Source organism: Rattus rattus, chromosome 9 (genome assembly GCF_011064425.1).
Source record: "Rattus rattus isolate New Zealand chromosome 9, Rrattus_CSIRO_v1, whole genome shotgun sequence".
Lineage (NCBI taxonomy): Eukaryota > Metazoa > Chordata > Mammalia > Rodentia > Muridae > Rattus > Rattus rattus.
Window position 1 is genome coordinate 80713831 of NC_046162.1, and position 17929 is coordinate 80731759.

The following is a 17929-nucleotide window of genomic DNA, read 5'->3' on the forward strand; positions in this document are numbered from 1 at the left end:
TCACTACAGCCCTTTAACATCCTTATTTATGGTACTAATGATTATGATCATTGTCACAAGGTTGGTGTTAGCTTAACATCTGATTTCTATCCTCTGTCATGTACGTAGCATTTAGCCATATTCCCAAAAGAAGTGACTGGTTTTGCGTTATTGGATGAGTGGCTTTATGAGGTTATGGGTCCTAGTTTTTACTAATTATCTTATCCCAGCACTGGGAACATTGTTTGGTCCAAGCAAATAGGTAAATATTGATAGACACATCACACAGTACTGTAGATCACCTGTTCCCTTACGAACTGTAAATAGTAATGTAGAAATTAGAAGCCTTTGCTAATGATGGGACTGGAACAGAAATCAGATAACGGGAGACCAGAAATGTGGCTTATGGGTAGGATGCTGTTGATCGGGGAGGACATTCAGGTTAGGCTGAACACTACGTAAGCTTAGGTGGAGAAACATATGTAGAATGGGAAAACATTACAGTTAAATATATGTATGATCAAAGTGCATGGAACAGGTATAAATATGAAAATTTCCCTTACAGTGCAGAGAATGTCAGTGCAAACAAAAAAAAATTTATGACTGAAGTAAATTTAAACACATGGCAGAGAGAAATAGAATGTTGGATAGGAAATATTTTAGGGGCTAGAGGGATGGCGTACAGAGTGAGAGTGCGTACCTCTCATATTATCTTTGCAAAGGATCCAGGCTCAGTTGCCAGCCTCATATCAGCCAACTTACAACCACCAGTGACTCCAATTCTTTTCTCATTGGTTATTTTATTTATTTACATTTCAAACGTTGTGCCTCGTCCAGGTTTCTCCTCTGCAAGCTCCCTGTCCCATCCCCTTCCCCCGCCTCTATGAGGTCTACCCACATCTAAACACACACTCCTTCCTCACCACCCTAGCATTCCCCTGTGCAGCAGCATGGAGGCTCCACAGAACCAAGGGCCTCTCCTCCCATTGTTGTCAAATAAGGCAATACACTGCTACATATGCAGTTGGAGCCATGGGTCACTCCATGAGTACTCTTTGGTTGGTAAGTTAGTCCCTGAGAGCTCTGGAGGGTCTGGTCAATTGGTATTGTTGTTCTTCCTATGAGACTGAAATGCCCTTCGGCTCCTTCAGTTCTTTTAACTTTTCCACTGGCATCCCCATTCTCAGTCTGATGGTTGGCTGCAAGCATCCACATCTGTACTGATCAGGCTCTGAAAGAGCCTCTCAGGGGACAGCTATACCAGTCTCCTGTCAGCAAGCACTTCTTGACATCAGCAATAGTGTCTGGGTTTGGTGTCTGAAGATGGGATGGATCCCTAGGTGGGGTGATCTCTGGATGGCCTTTCCTTCAGTCTCTGTTCCACTCTTTGTCCCTGGATTTCCTTTAGATAGGAACAATTCTGGGTTAAAGATTTTGAGATGAGTGGGTGGCCCCATCCCTCAGCCAGGGCCATGGCCATCCCCTGGATATAGTCTACAGGTTCAAGCTCTCCTTGGTTGGGTATTTCAACTAATGTCATCCCCATTGGGTCCTGAGAACCTATTGAGGAGGGGGAGGAAAAAGGGGGGCAGTAACTCCAATTCTAAGGAAGCTAATGCCGTCTTGCCTCCATGGGCACTGTACACATGTTGTGCATGCAAATTCACCCAGACACACATTCATACATTTAAATAAATAATCTTTAAAACATTTTTAAAGATTCCTACTGTGGAGACTGGTAGGATGACTCAGGGTAAAGTGCTTGCTGTGTGGGTAAGCATGAAGACTTGAGTTCTGATAGCCAGTATCCACATAAAAGCCAGGTGTGGTAACACCCACATAAAAGCTGGGCGTGGCTTTGGAAGCTTATAACCCCAGCATTTGGGAAGATAGAGACAGGTGGATTCTAGGGGTTCACTGACCAGCAAGTCCTAATGAACTGGTGAGCTTCAGGAAGAATCTGAAAGTTTGTTTCAAAAAATAAAACTGGAGAGTGATGCAGAAAGATATCCAAGGTTGATCTCAAACTTCCACAAATGCAATGTGGGTAAATGCACATACATGTGCATATATACCACACACACACACACACACACACACACACACACACACACACCACAAACACATATATACACACACGAGGCAGAGTGAGGCAGAGACAGAGTGATAGAGAGATAGAGAGAATGAGAATTAAATAATGCTAACTTATAATAGACGGACCTTGATTTGTGATGGTGTTATATGAAAAACAACACTATGTTTTGAAAATGTGGCAAATCAAACTGTACTTGACACACCTAACCTATCAGTGGAGTCTCAGCATCTGTTTCCAGTGGCTGCTGGGTGGAGTCTCTCAGAGGACGATCATGCTAGGTTCCTGTCTACAAGCATAGCTGAGCATCATTAATGGTGTCATGGATTGGTTCTTGCCCATGGGGTGGGTCTTATTATACATGAAAACATTTTAAGTGGTATAAAGAAAACTCTCATGTGAGTTTTAAAATAGGCTATAGTCTTTAAAGAACAAATATGGATGTGCATGATGAAGAAAAGGAAACACGGTGAATTATGAGGCTCAACACTGAACATGAGATGCTCAGTGAAATGGTTTTCTTGATAAGTTCAAGATAAGGATAAAGGAAAGAAATCAAACAGCACAAAAGTATCTGCCCAACAAAAGCATTCCAGACTGACCAGGGAGGTGGCAGAGGGAGGTGGGGTTGGGGGAGGTGGTGGCAATGATTCCCTGCAAAAGAACAGATTAAAAGTCTGCCACAAAATAGCCTGCTGAAAGCTTAGTCTTTACTCTCTCCAGAACTCTATGGTGAATTTGACAAAGAGAAGGGCAAGGCTAGAATTCTCAATGGACAGACATGGTAGGGCACAGAGCCCAAAGCGCCAGATGTGAAGACCATGACGTGATAACCATGGGATCCAACTGACTCTTGTGTTTGCTACTTTTTCTGGGTGTGGAACACTTCTGAGGAGGCTGTCTGCTCAGTTTTAACCACAGAATTTACTGCCTAAGGAGAAAGGCCTTCACAAACTCAATATCACAGGAAGGCTAAGGGTGATTGTTAAATGGACACACACACACACACACACACACACACAGGTCTGCATGCATAAATGCATGCACACACAGAAGCACGTACTCATGCATATACACACTTCTGTAGCAGTAACTAACTTATAAATATATGTGTATATTATAAGTAATTTGTTCCTTGATGATATAGAAACAAACCACCGAATGTGTTTGCGAACTTGTCATCGTATAACCTGTCCAGCAGAAGTGAAAAGATTCTGAAGAGATACTTGTATCTCTCAACCTATCTGACTGACAAAACAATGACCCTCAGATAAATGGGAACTCCCCGCAGGAGTCTCAGGCTCGGAGAAGAAAAAGTCACCAGCCAGAGGGAAACCTTACCTCCTTGAAAGAGATTCCAAACAGTTTTAATAACTTGTAAGATCACTTTATATGATGATGCTGAAATCCGGACAACCATGGGTCAGTGGTGGGCTGGAACATACCTTAACTTGGATTGGCTTAGAAAGGCTCATCCTTGGTCTGTGACTAAAACTTCGATCTCACTTCAGAACCTCAGAAAGATATCTGAGGGATTTGCCAGATTTCTTTGTCTCTATTGCCAACGTGGCCATACAGAATATACCTCCTTCCTCTGCTTTCTTGCTTTCCTTGTTTGTTTGATGGTTTTTCTTTTTGAGGACAGGTAGCTGAACCTGACTTGGGGAATAGGGCATGAGAAGGTATAGGAGGTTCAGCCTTGTTGGAAGAAGTGTGTCACTATGGGTAGGCTTTGGGATTTTAAAAACCCACACCAGTCTCTGTCTCTCTGTCTCTCTCTGTCTCTCTGTCTCTGTCTCTCTCTTCTCTCTCTGTCTCTGTCTCTCTGTCTCTGTCTCTCTCTGTCTCTGTCTCTCTCTGTCTCTGTCTCTCTCTGTCTCTCTCTGTTTCTCTCTGGGTCTCTGTCTCTGTCTCTGTCTCTCTCTCTCTCTCTCACATGGATCAGGATATAGCTCTCAGCTACTGCTCCAGTGCCTGCCTACATCTGCATGCTGCTATATTCCCTGCTGTGATAATAATGAACTAAACCTCTGAAACTGTAAGCAAGCCCTCAGTTAATTTTTTTAATTATTTCTCCTATAATTAATATTGTAATTAATTTTATAAGCTTTCTCATATAAAATTTGTCTGCTTCTAACATGTAGTGATAGCTTTCTCCTGTTCTATGTACTTCAGGACCCATTGCCTAGGGAATGGTGTTGCCCAAAGTGGGCTATGTCTATCTATAGCAATTAAAAAATAAAGAGAATATTTCACAGATATACCCATACACAAACCTGATAGAGACAATTATTCAATGGAGCCTCTTTTCAGGGCTGACAGCTGATCTTGGTTGTCAACTTGGTACAGCAGGAAAGAGGGAAACTTAGATAGGAAATTGCATCCACCAGACTACCTTGTGAGCATGTTTATGGGTCAGTTCTTGATTTCTAATTGATGCAGGACATCCCAGCCTACTGTGAATAGTACAATATCTTGGCAGATGGGCCTGAGATGTATAAAAAGGGTATCTGGAGGTGAGCCTGGAGGAAGGCAGCATCCCTCTGTGGTGTTTCTTCCATTTTGATTTACCTTCCCTTAATGTTGGATTATAACCTGTAAGATGAAATAAACTCATTCCTCTCCAAGTTGCTTCTGGTCATGGTGTTTATCACAGTGACAGAAAATCAAACCAGGACACCAGGTGCCTCTACGTTGTGTCAAGTTGACATTTAACACTAAGCATCACAAGGAGAGACCTTAAAATAAAAACTCCTTGAGAATCAGGTCAAAGTTTATCTCACTCTCCCCTGGGCATTCAAGGTCTAAAGAATAAACATTTACTAAATTAACCCAAGTGGCTTTGAAAATTAAAACAAGAAACTATGATGAAAAGGGGGGAGTTAATAGATATAAAAGCAAAAGTATCAGTGAAACAACAACAACAACAACAACAACAACAACAACAACAACAGCAACAACAGCAATGTAACCCTTTGGAGCAAAGGAAAAAGAAGAAACTAAAGAAAAACCAGCTACCCAGAGAGTGGGAGCCACTTCAGGGGAAAAGAGTACAGTCTGTGACCGTCTACCTTGGTGGGATGCTTCCTCAGGACCTTCACTCATAGTAATGGAGCCTGTCTTTCTGCTTCTGCCCACATGAACATAGAAAACAAGGGAGATCAAGGAATCTTCCGTTCCTTCTTCCAATAATGGAGTCAAACCTGATACTGCTGAAGGAGAACCATGATTCCCAGGTAGGCATCCCTCTGGGGAAAAGGTAACCCTCTGGAGGACAAAGATTTTAAAAGTGAGACAGACTGATCTGGGGAGAAGAAGAAGACGATGAATTTGCAAAGCCGCAAAAGCAAATCCTGAACTCTGTCCTCACATCCTGAATGACATACTCATGTTTATCTTTAGCCTATTCACCTCCGGTGTCAAAACAACCAGGGAGATCAAACAGGAGGATGGATAATTAAATGCTCTGGAGACATGAGACATCGTCATCATCATCGTCATCATCATCAACAACAACAACAACAACAATGTAACCTTTGGAGCAAAGTTATATCTATATAACTTTCCCCTTTTCATCATAGTTTCTTGTTTTAATTTTCAAAGCCACTTGGCTTAATTGCATGAGACCATAAATCACCACATTCATATGTGTAGGTTCCCATCAGTGTTAGCTGGCTGAAAATGGCAGACGTGTTTTTGGGAATGTTCAACAAAGCCCTGGGCAGCACTGATGCTTGTGGCCAAGACCGATGACCCAGTTTCATTCCCCTGAATCCATATGGTGGGAGCAGAGAACTTACTCTATCAAAATGCCCTCTGACCTCTCTAACGCAAGTCATGGTATGGGTGTGCACTTGTGTCCACACACACACACACATGCACACACATACATATGCTGAATAATTAATTTAAAATGATACCAAGTTTCTGAGAGAGAATTCAGTGTTAACACTCTCGCCTGTCAACACAAAATGTATGAAGGAAAAAATATCTTCATCCCCCAGTCAGGAAGCTGTTGAGCAAGGTACAAGGCTACAAAGACTTCATGTTTTCTGGAGAGGCAAAAATCCTTACCCACTACAGATCTGAATATAAAGTGATTAAGCTGCTTTGGAAGGCAGGCTGGTAGCCTCTCACATAATCACACATGAAACTGCTGTACAGTCCATCAATTCCTATGCTACACATATACACCAAATTAATGAAAGCACACATCTATACAAAAAACATGAATATAGCAGAATTATTAATTATAACTGAAAAGTATAAGTGATTTCTATGTCCGAAATGACTTCCCATCCTCCCTCTTTCCTTCTCTTCCCTTTGCTTTTCCTGCTTTCATTGTATACAAGATACAACTGAGCTGACTCCCTTTTCCATCACAGTATCTTAGCAGAGTGGAGTGGCTGGCAGGTAGATACTCAGTACAGATTGAATGAATGAATGTACCATGGTATAGAACTATGGAAACCATTGAAGCCTCCTTGAACCTCATTGCCATTTGCTTGCTTCCAAAATGGATTAATAATACTTATATGTCCTGCCTACTATCTACCAGGGTTGTTGTGAGAATCGGTTGGTTTAATGTGCATAAACACGTCTTTAAACTAAGACGCAATTAAGCTAGTTGGCCTAGGTAGAAGTAGATACAAGCAATGCACTAATAGTCATGAATAAAATGATTGTAGAGGGGTTGGGGATTTAGCTCAGTGGTAGAACGCTTGCCTAGCAAGCGCAAGGGCCTGGGTTTGGTCCCCAGCTCCGGAAAAAAAAAAAAAGAAAAAGAAAAAAAAATGATCATAGAATACCTTAGTGACTTTCTCATTGCTCCAATAACAGCACCTTAAGAAAAAGAACTTACTTTGGTGTACAATTCCAGAGGGATAACATTTCATCATCGTGACAGGGTAGGCACGGCAGCAGGAGGATGGTGTGAAGGCAGGAGCGGGAGGCTATCAGGTCACATGATAGCTGTATTCAATAAGGGTGAACAGGAAGTAGGAACAGGCTATAAAGCATCAAGGCCTGCCCCCCTAGAGATGGACACCAGCTAGGCTCAACCTCCTAAAGATTCCACAATCTCCCCCAAACAGCGCCACCAGCTGGACACCAAGTGCTTAGACACTCAAGCCTGTGGGCAACATTTCACATTCAAACTACACCATGGCACGAGAGAACTTCAGATGAGAAGCTCTTGGTGTGGTTCATACTGCGATAATGGTAATTGAAACTCCCCGGGCAGGTTCTGTACTGCTGTCTTCAACTTTATAGATAGGATACTTATTCAGAATATTGGAGGCTCTCTCAAATTCAGGCACCCAATAAGTAACCCAGTTGGGATAAGCAGATCCTCATTCATTAAACGCTACCCCCTTCATCAAATAACACATGATTACATTAGCCAAACAGTGATGGTGTCCTTGCTATTTTTATACCATTTCGTACAACTCCACTTGCAACATTCTTCTAGGATTTAAACTTAAATTACACAAAAGGTATGTCTTTTCTACATATCATTTTTTTCTTGGCAGTGCTAGAGATTGACCCTAGGAACTGCAGCATGCTGGCAACACTGTACTACTCAGCTAGAGCCCCAGCCCTTTTCTACACATCCTTAAAGGATTTCAGGTGGTGCCTCTACCATAAAGTAGGTGACCTTTATGAAATGAGCCATTATCGCTTATTAAATAGTAAAACGTTTACACGTTAGAAAAGCCATTGCTTCGTGGGCTGAAGGGAGAGGAGGGACTGGACTTCTCAATCCAATATGGAGGCACTCAGCTTTAAGTCAACAAAGGCTACGGAGCTCCAGTCTGCCTTCATTTCTACCCAGATCATTTTGTCAGAAGAAAGATGTCATGGTCCGCCAGGAGAAACAGCCATGGAGAAGGACAAGACAGATTAAGCACACCCATCACCACCAGCTCAGCATAGTGAACAAGCAATACAATTTGTCATCTATAACCTGTTATCCCTGTGACCTGGACTGGGGTCCTCCTTCATGTGAAGTCCCAGAACATAGCTGCTGTGGACGCTGAGGTGAGAGAGAATGAATCATGTTCTCACACACCCTGTCAGCTGCTTTCTGTGCCCCTGGGTTTAAGAGAGAAAATTCCCAAGTGTACCTTTGGGGGGTGGGAGCTGGGTTCCTAGAAATGGCAGAAGTAACTGTGTTGCGTCAGCACAAACTTAGGTCCTTTAACTTAGTGTACTGGGATTTCTGTCCCCACCACCCTCTCTATGCGTTCCCATCTTCTTAAAGTTCTCTGGAGTCCTGGCATGTCTCTAACCACTGGGAGCTACTGCACATTCGATTATTAGATTATTAGTCCGTGTTCTCAGGCCCCTCTAAAGTTTATGGTGGCCTTTAGAAAGGAACTTTTGGGCTAAAGGAACATGGGTAAAGTCCTCCATATACAAGCATAAGAGTCTGGGTTTGAACCCTCAGAGATTCGGTAGAATGTGTTTCTGTGATCCAGCATCTTTAAGAGGAGATGGTGGGAAGAAATAGGAAAATTCTCTCAAGCTCACACATTTAGCTAGCCAGGAGTAGGTAGGAGCAAACAACACTGAAGTTGTCCTCTGACGTCCACACAACGTACCTGAATTCACACCCAGGAACCACACAGATATTATCTTCATAGTATTTATTTTTAACTATGCATGCGCGGGTATGTGTCTGAGTGTGCATACACGCCTCGAGAGGCCAGAATTATCGGATCCATTGGAGCAGAGTTGCAGGCTGTCCAGTGTGGGTGACGGAACCTGAACTCTGGTCCTCGAAAAACTGGCACAAGCCATCACAGTCACTGAGCCATCACCTTGGCCTCCACAAGGGTAAAGCTACTCACTGCCCTCTCCCAGGCTGTAATGACCATCCAGATGCAATAGGCACATTTTCTCACTACACTTCATATTCCTCAACAAACTAGGAACCTTTCTAGAACATTCTACCTACCGCTGGGCTCTGCCATTTGCTTGCTTGCAACTCTGAAGAAATCGTCAACGTGCTTCAGTCTCCTCAGAAAGGTGGGGGGATGGGGAGGGGAGGGGAGGTGCTTCCTCCCAGCTACTCTCAGTTTCAGTAGGTTAACAGATCCAAGGCCTGCCTGGCTCGTAGGAAGCACTGGCTGTGTGTGGATTAGAATAAAAAGAAACAAACAAGAGCAAAATGTCTGACCTGAATAGACAAGTAGGTCAACTGAAGGCCTATCTGCCAACCCCCACGTTTAAGGTCTAACACCAAAAATGCCAGAAATAACTGTAAACAAAGGAAAACCCTAAAAAATTAATTGTATTAGCTGATGGTGGTGCTCATGCCTTTGTGTTTTTCAAACTAGCCATGAAATTGCATGCGTGACAACTGTATGTATGTATGTATGCATTCATGTAGATAGAGGTATATATATATATATGTACATGTTACTGTTCAGGTTGGTTGACATACACATGTTCTGTAAGACGATGATACAATATGTACACATGTTTAAAACAAAGTTGCACTGCAAGAGAAACTATTGTGAGCCATTCAAACATAACTAGGAAAATGACACATGGCAAGATGTGATTATGCTGGTACTCTGGGCTTTATTATGAATTATAAGTTTATATAATTGCCGAGTAAGAGCCAAGATCTCCTCTAGGTATTTTTACCCTTTGAGGAAGCAGACTTTGCAGCACAGCCTTGCGATGAGCTAACTTCGTTAAAGATCAGCAGGACCAGTGTTCCTGCTCTGCTTGGCACTGCTACAAGCAAGACGAGATGGGTGATGAAGATAGCAGAAATGGGAATTTTGCACTCGCTACTCTCTGAGTGTTCGCACATTTGATCATTACAGAAATCTGAGACGATACAAACTGCTCTCTCCTCCACCCAGGAGAATTCAGGCAGCACAAGACTCACCCGCTGCCTCCCCTCTCCCACCTCGGCTGCCCAGCAGATCCTTCTCAGATGGAGGTTAACCTCGTTCTCTTCTTTGGCATCTTCTCCTCACAATATCTGGTGCTCACTGCGCACTGTGCCATAGATGTGTGAGGCACGAGGAGGCTCCATGCATACATCACCATCATAGCTACTGAACTTCTGCCCCTCAGTGTTAGTCTCATGGTTCAAGGATTCCAGTTGACTAAAAAGCTAGAGTACCCACCTCAGTAAACAAAATCTGGGAATGACCGGAACCACTTGGTTTAAAAGGAAGTTCTCTTTACTGTCATTCAAGTATATCCTCCAAACCCCAATCCAACATATCAGGGTTTCCACCCAGCAACCTGAAATATTTTCCCTGGTAGGAAACCAGCTATTAAGAAAATGGTCGGGCTGGAGAGATGGCTCAGCTGTTAAAGGCTAGACTCACAATCAAAAATATAAGAAAATGGTCAACATTTCTGTGTTTACCTAGGATTGGCATTTTCTGAGCATCTTCTCTGTGCTAACAACTGCCTTGGGCTTTGGCTCCATTATCAGTCAACCTCTAAGAATTTGGTGCCACAGACCTTCCTTGTGAACAGGTGGGACACAGTGGAGAAGAAAATACGCACAGGACTCAGTTGTGGGGTTTCCGTCTCTGCCAGTCCACCTCGGTGTCATTTGGTGTCCCGCATTCCTTCAGCGGAGGTCGTTATCATCTCTATCATAGGTGTGACTAAAGTTTGGATTAGTTAGTCCAAGGCTTGGCATTGGGTGTGAAGTAGTCAAGTTACTTAGAAGCAACAGCATCGGTATCGACAATCACGTGAGTACCATCAATAATCATCAATCGACATTGTCATCATCATCATTATCACCACCACCACCACCACCACCACAACCACCACAACCACCACCACCACCACCACTGTGCCATCATCATCATCAGGAGCAACATCAGCAGCTTACATTGTGCTTCCTCCTCTCCAATGAACCCTGAAGGGAAGTCATTTTCATCTCTGTTCTTCTACATAAAAGAATAAATGGAGGTAGATAATGAAATGTTGGCTTTCCAGGTATTAGGAACGGTGATGAGTATTGATAAACCCTGAAACTTTATAACGAACTAGATCACTGTTAAGGAACACCATTCTCAATATCTCTGTCTCCTCCTTGACCCCCACCTCCTCTTTCTTTTGGACGTTGTTGCTGCTGTCGCTGTTTTTCAAGACAAGGTCTCCCTATGTAGCCCGGCCATCTTGACAGTCACTGTGTAGACCAGGCTGCCGTAGAGTTCATAGGAAACCAGCCACCTCTGCTGGTTTCAGTACTCGGATTAGAAGCGTGTGCCACCACACCACGCTCTCAACATATTTGTATTGGAGCAGGATTAAGAGCTGCTCTAGGTCCACACGGCTAAGAGAGAAAGTTTACCTTTAATTCCTAAGTCAGTTTTCCAAGGCACACAACTTAAGCCCAGCTTATCTCCTCTCCCCGGAGACTAATCCATAATTATCTTTTGACACATTTATAGCTCACTTCCTTCAGAGAGAATGCTTGTTGAATGCTATTCAGTAAACCATTTCCAAGTCTTCGTGCTGAAAAACAATGATCCCCAAGTTCCCTCTCCCTACATACTGTATGTGCTTTTGTTTGTTCATTCCTATTGGGTTTTGTTTCTATCACCTAGTCGATCCATATCTCTACCCATTCCCTGAAGGATGCTTGCTTTCTGCTCCTGGAGGCTCCAACTCTGTCTGAGATGGCAATAATGTATTCTAAATATGCAAGCATGCAGGCTAAAAACAAACAAACAAACAAACAAACAAACAAACAAACAAATCTCATTTGACCTTTCCTTAGAGCCTGGCTTTCTTCTTCACATTCTCCAAATCTCTGTGTCTAGAGCTGGCCTTTGTACTGAGCCCATAGGATGAGGGCTTTACAGAATATAAATGCATTAATGCCGTGGGGGAGGAGGGATCTTCTCTTTGTCCTGTCGGTGTTCAAGGGTCATGGTATACTTAAATACTCAGTTACTTAAGACCTTGAATTCAGGGCTATTCTCTTGATCAGATTTTTTAGCAGGCTTTATCCTGGCACTTCCTGCTACGTAAACTCTGACTCTGGAGACTTGCAGTTTATATTAAAGAGCTCAGCTGTTTCCTGTCTCATCTTCTTTTAAGCATTTTCAGGAAGCCACAACTCCCAGCTTTGCATCTCGGTGCACAGGGGATGGATAAATCAGTTGTGCCTCAACGAATCTCCAGTTCTCCACCCAGAGAACAGGTCCCTCTACTGTCCCCATGTGAATACAGTTCACAACGAAATGAAAAAACTGAATACACACGTTGCTTTTTCAGTGGCTGGATCAAGAGATGATCTCCAGCAATATTAAATAATTGAGTTTGGGTGACCCTCGGGTATCTGACTACTCGTAACTTCAATATCTTCCAAATGTTTCCAGCGTTGTCTTAGCTGCACAATGACCTCTGCCTTTGACGCCAGGAAAAATGATTTGTGTCGACATTCTATATTCATGAAAATAAATGTAACGTATTTCCCAAGCCTTCTGGGCTCACTTCTACTGGAAAAATCCAATGCAAATGAGACATCTGCTTCCCATGTGCAGATGGTGCAGCCAGCTTTCGCATCTTTGTCACATAGAGTGGGAAGTCTCAGATAACAGCACACACGGGTTCTGCTTCTCTGTTGGAGATTAAAGAGGATGAGGAAAAGAGTATGATGAACATACTTTCTGAAGCCACACTCATTTGCCTTTCAGTATGATTCACATTTGATGTGCTCCAAAGAATTATCTGTTGAGTTTTTCCATGAGAAGGAATGTTGTCACTTCCGGAAGAAGTCAAATAACAAACAAACAAAAACATGGCATAGACCATAGACTCTACTTAGAAAGATAATGTGATAAATCGTTTCTTTTTAAGATAGGAAAAAATAAATTATGCATTTTCATTGTGAGGGCCAGGTTTCCTAAACGGATTCAAGACACTGAACTTCTGGATAGATGATTAATTTCTAAGCCCTTGTATACTGATTAAATGTGTACTACACAGATGGTCGGTGATCGACAAACCTGGATCCTTTTTCTTTTGAAACTTCTAGTTCCACTGAGAGAGGCTGACAAGTAGCTGGAGAGTCAAAACATAGCATGGCCATAACCATGTTAGTCCACTGAAAAAGAACTGTAAGAACGTACTCGAAGGTCAGGAGCTCAGTTGGTAGGAAACTTGCCTAGTGTGTACGAAAACCCGAGTTCAGTCCCTGAGACTGTACAAACCAGATGAGGAAAGTGCAGGAGTGTACTCCCAGCACGTGGAATGCAGAGGTGGGGGGATGGGATACTCAATATTATTCCTAGGTATGTAGCAAGTTGGAAGCCACGAATTGGTCCTCTGCCACCGTACGGCCTATGGCTTCCATTTTCAGATGTCTCCAGCACTGATCCTAATTGCTTAACCATATGCCTTTAAGTGCACAATGACCTTTGCGTTTGATTGTATGGGACCCTGTCTCAAAGAAAATCTACGTGCACATTCAACAGTTGCAGCTCTCAGCTCACAGGCTTGCTTGCTTTCCTCAGTTGAACTCCCAGCATTCTATTTGGACTTGCACAATGAACCTTTTCCATTTACGTGTCCTCCGCAAATATTTGTAGAGTGAAATAACAATTTCCTTACCTTTTCTAAACACAGGAAGCTGGTATCTATAGCCCAGTCATTACTGTTCGACATCTGATCTTGCCTACCTCTAGCTGGGCTGTGAGCTAAGAGATAAAGTCTCCTGGAACCCTGAGAACTTAGATCTTTGCATGACCTGGAGAAGGGGGTCAGGGGTTCAGTGAACTGAATAGATAATCAAAGGAAGGAACTGACCTCTGGGATCTTAGGCATGGCTCTGCTGCCTTTAGGTTATGCTGCGGGTCATCTGAGGGTTCAGAGTAGCCTAAGAATCTCCCCAAGTATTCACCTAAGACCTCCTTCTTTCTGCCTTCCTTCGCCAGGGTACCAGCATGCCTCAGTTTGTCCCCTTGCTCCTGCCTTTGTTCTGTCCCCTCTCTCTGGCCTTAGCATTGAAGAGCTGCCCTGCCACTCTTTTCTCATTCCCCCACTTGGTTTCAAGTAGAACCCCCCGAAAATGGCTTCTGCTTTCGGAAACTCTCACAACCTTTTTCACCATTGGGAGGGGGAAGTTGTACACCCAGAGGACAATGGGGTCGAGAAGTTGGGCGTCCTAATTGGTGATTACCAACTATATTATCTATAAATATGCTTTACTTCTATTCTTCTCTCCTTCCGGTAGCTGTGGAAACTACAGGGAAATTCTGCTCCAGGGAGTTAAGAAAATTAAACCCAAATAAATGCACTTACATATCCCTGAGTCAAGGAGAGCAGTGAATGGACAGTGAATGACTCTTTTCTCCCAGCTGTAGCCTGATCTCTTCCAGGCTCTTAGGTCTGAGTGATAACCCTAAGGCAGGAAGATGGGAGACCATCTAAGACCTCAGATTTCCCTATACTTGATGCTCGTTCCTACTCCTTAAATGGTGCCTGATGTTCAGTGTCTAGTTTTAGGACTGCTAAAGTATCCTCAAATCTAGTGAAGACCAATTATTTTATCGCCAACCTATTGGCATTTGCATAGGATGCAAACCCAAGCGATAATGTTAAAACCATAAGAATCATGATTAGGAAAGAAATAAACGTGTGTGGCATCGTTTCTAGTAACCTAAAAACGAATGCTGTGATTGTTTTATTTTTAATCGGTTCTTTAAAGATGTATACTAACCGTTTATACATAATTTTTTCTCTAGTAACTAGATCTAAGTGGCTCTCTGTTCCTTGAGCCTTGCTAAAGAGTAATGTGTGTTCTTTGCTTAATATTGTCTATGATCAAGTGTTGAAGCAAATGTCATTGGTCTCTTTATCACGTTCCTAGAGGTTTTTGTGTTTTGATATAAATAATTGATTTGGAAGCTGAAGTTTTGTCCTCCTGCCATATTTGGAAATGGAACTTGCATAGAATGCATGGTGCATGTTTCTGCACAGAGGTAGGGCAATTCGGCTCTGAGGCCAGAGTCCACAGAGTCAAGCTAATCTCCCTGTGTTCCTTTGTTTCCTGCATGATACCTTGCTAGACACCAGGACCACATTACCACTAAAGACAGAGTTGCCGCTATCAAGAGTAAAGAATGAGGGAGGGGTGGGGGAGATGCTTAAAACCGTGGTTTCCATTCTTCCAAAGGACCAGAATCTGTTTTTTAACAACCACATTGTATAGTTTACAACTCCTATACGTCCCAGAACAGAGTATCTACGAACCTTTTCCGGCCTTCCTGGGAAGTTGCACATAGGTGCAAATACACACATAGTAACATACACATAATCATAAGGAAAAATTTTAAAAAAATTAAAAGGAATGAATCTGAAGATCATTGCTTGCATTGGGCACAGAGTCTAGGAAACCATCCAAAATAAAACATTTAGCAAAAGATTAGATACCAAATGCCAAGAGCCTTAAAATATAAAATAAGGAAACAAGGCCATATCATATGTTAGAAACACAGAAATGGCCCATGTGAGGACTTTGTAGCTTTATTGGTCTGTTTATCTGGGTATTTGTATATGTTTCCTTCTGCCACCATGAATGGACCATTGTTTTGGAATTCCTAAGCAACTTAGAGTCCAACAAGTATGAGCTATGCTATAGCCAATTAACCCTTCAGACACACCCTGCAAAGATGCGGCTAAGCCTCTCTAACCTGTATTTGCTTGGTCAGCTCTTTGGCCAACTGAGCTAACTGTGTTTTTTAAGACAGTCATGTTTTTTTTTTTTAAAAATATTGATAGACGAGATTTTCATTTTAAATAGGAAATGTTACATTTGTTAAACATGTGAGTCTGACAGGCCAGCCAGACCCACAACATTCTGCTCGCCTCTGCTAATCTATCACTGATGCCCCATTGAGGATGGTGGAAGGGGCTTGGTGACACTGTGGCAATTGTATTCTTAGCCTTTAGGAAGCTTCAAGAAGGCCTGATCATCAGGATGCAATTAAATCTTTATACAAACATTAGACCAGATACTCTGACCCAAATCCTTCTGGAATGTGTCAAAGAATCCATATGTTTACCCTGTCATGAAACGTGGGCATCCTGGTGTCCAGTAAGAGAGACAGAAGAGTTTGAAGAATGATTACCCATCCAAACCCTTATCATGTGGGTTCTCATCATCCAAGGAGTGGTAGGCAATGGATTTATGATCAAGAGACTAAAGAGGTTTGCATTTGATGATGCCAGCTACCCCACAGCTAGCCCGTATTCACTCTGTGCTGCTTCTCACACACTCTACAATGTGCATCAAGGTAATAAGGTACATTGCTGGAGCAACACAGTCTGAGATCTTTCTTCAGGGAAAGCTGGACTCCTTTCTCTGCATTCTGGGTACGAAGCAGCCAAGGTATAACATAGGAGACTTTCCCTTTTCCTTTGCACATCCATCCCGGTTGACTAAGACCACCCAAAACACAAGTCATTTCTTTTTCAGACATATCTTCTTGCCCTTCAGCTCTCCTTCCAAATGTCTTCTTTCCTCCAGATAGGGGCATTTACTCAAGCCAGGTCTATTTACCTAGCATCTGGGCTAGAGCACATGTTAATCTTCCCAGGGTAGTCTCAAGTCTCCCTTCCTCACTGAAGGCATTTCAAGACCTCGCCTTAAGCTGGATTCTAAAGGACAGAGATAATGGAGTAGTTGGAACAAATGAGGTGAGAAGAAGAGAAAGGGACAAGTGGATGGATAGATGCCAGTATTGTAGTAGTTTTATCTGGGCTTGAACTTGAGCATTGGTCTCTATACTCGTATCTACACAATCCTGTTTACTGAATGCATTTGGAGAGAAAGTCAGTGTCGGAGGTGACTTTCCAGGTCACACTAGTAATTACTAAAAGCTAGGATCTGGTGGTTTACAGCGACTTCAGCAATGCCTTAGCTCACATAAGTGCTGGGGAAAGACTCCCTAATCACACACTTCTTAGGGGATTCACTGTTGATACGAACATGTCGAGAAGAGCTTTGGCCTCTTCTCAAAGCTTCCTATAGCATCTCCTGTTGACGGCACATTTTCTTCTTCACTATCAGGTGGAAGAACACCAGCTGTGTGTGTGGGGGGGGGCGTGTGTGGCTGACATTTGTGCTGGGCTACGGTTCTTCCAGCCTGGGTTTGACTACCTCTTATTACCCAAGTTGGTGAGGAAGGGACTACCATCCATGTATCCAATGGTACATGGAGGCATCCAATACTGGAAAGATAATAGTGTCAATTATCAGCCACACGTACTGAATATTGGTACATGCTGTCCGTACATGGACAGGGGTACATAAGGAAACAGAGAAGAGTTTGTAGAAGACATTTTTATAGGATCTAACTGGTGAGGTAGCTCAAGAGAGCATTCTGTTCTCTCGTCAAGATGTCTAGGCACGACAACAAGAGTAAAGGACAGTTCCATTAATATTCTTGCGCAATAATTTATGAAAAGTCTAATTCTAAGAGTGCTACAGGCCTGTGGACATGAGAGGGCTCTGTCGATGCTTTCTAGAGATCTCAGCTAAACCATCTAAAATAGAGTGTGGCGACTACGCATGCTAGACAAGTGTTCTACCACTGGACTGTAATGATCCGTTTTGGACAGGAACATTTTACTGTTGAGTGAGTGAGTACTGCCATCATCTCGACCTTCATTCACATGGTCAAAGAGGTTGCCTTTCACCAGAAAGAGAAATCCGTTTCCTAAGCAAAATTACTTGCCTGAAATTTCAAATTTAATTTTCAAATAGGTATCATAGCAGAGCCCTGTCCCTTCTCCAACAGCTTTAGCCACCCCTCACCATAGTGGTACAGTGAAGATCAAGGCTATAAATGAGTCTCCTCA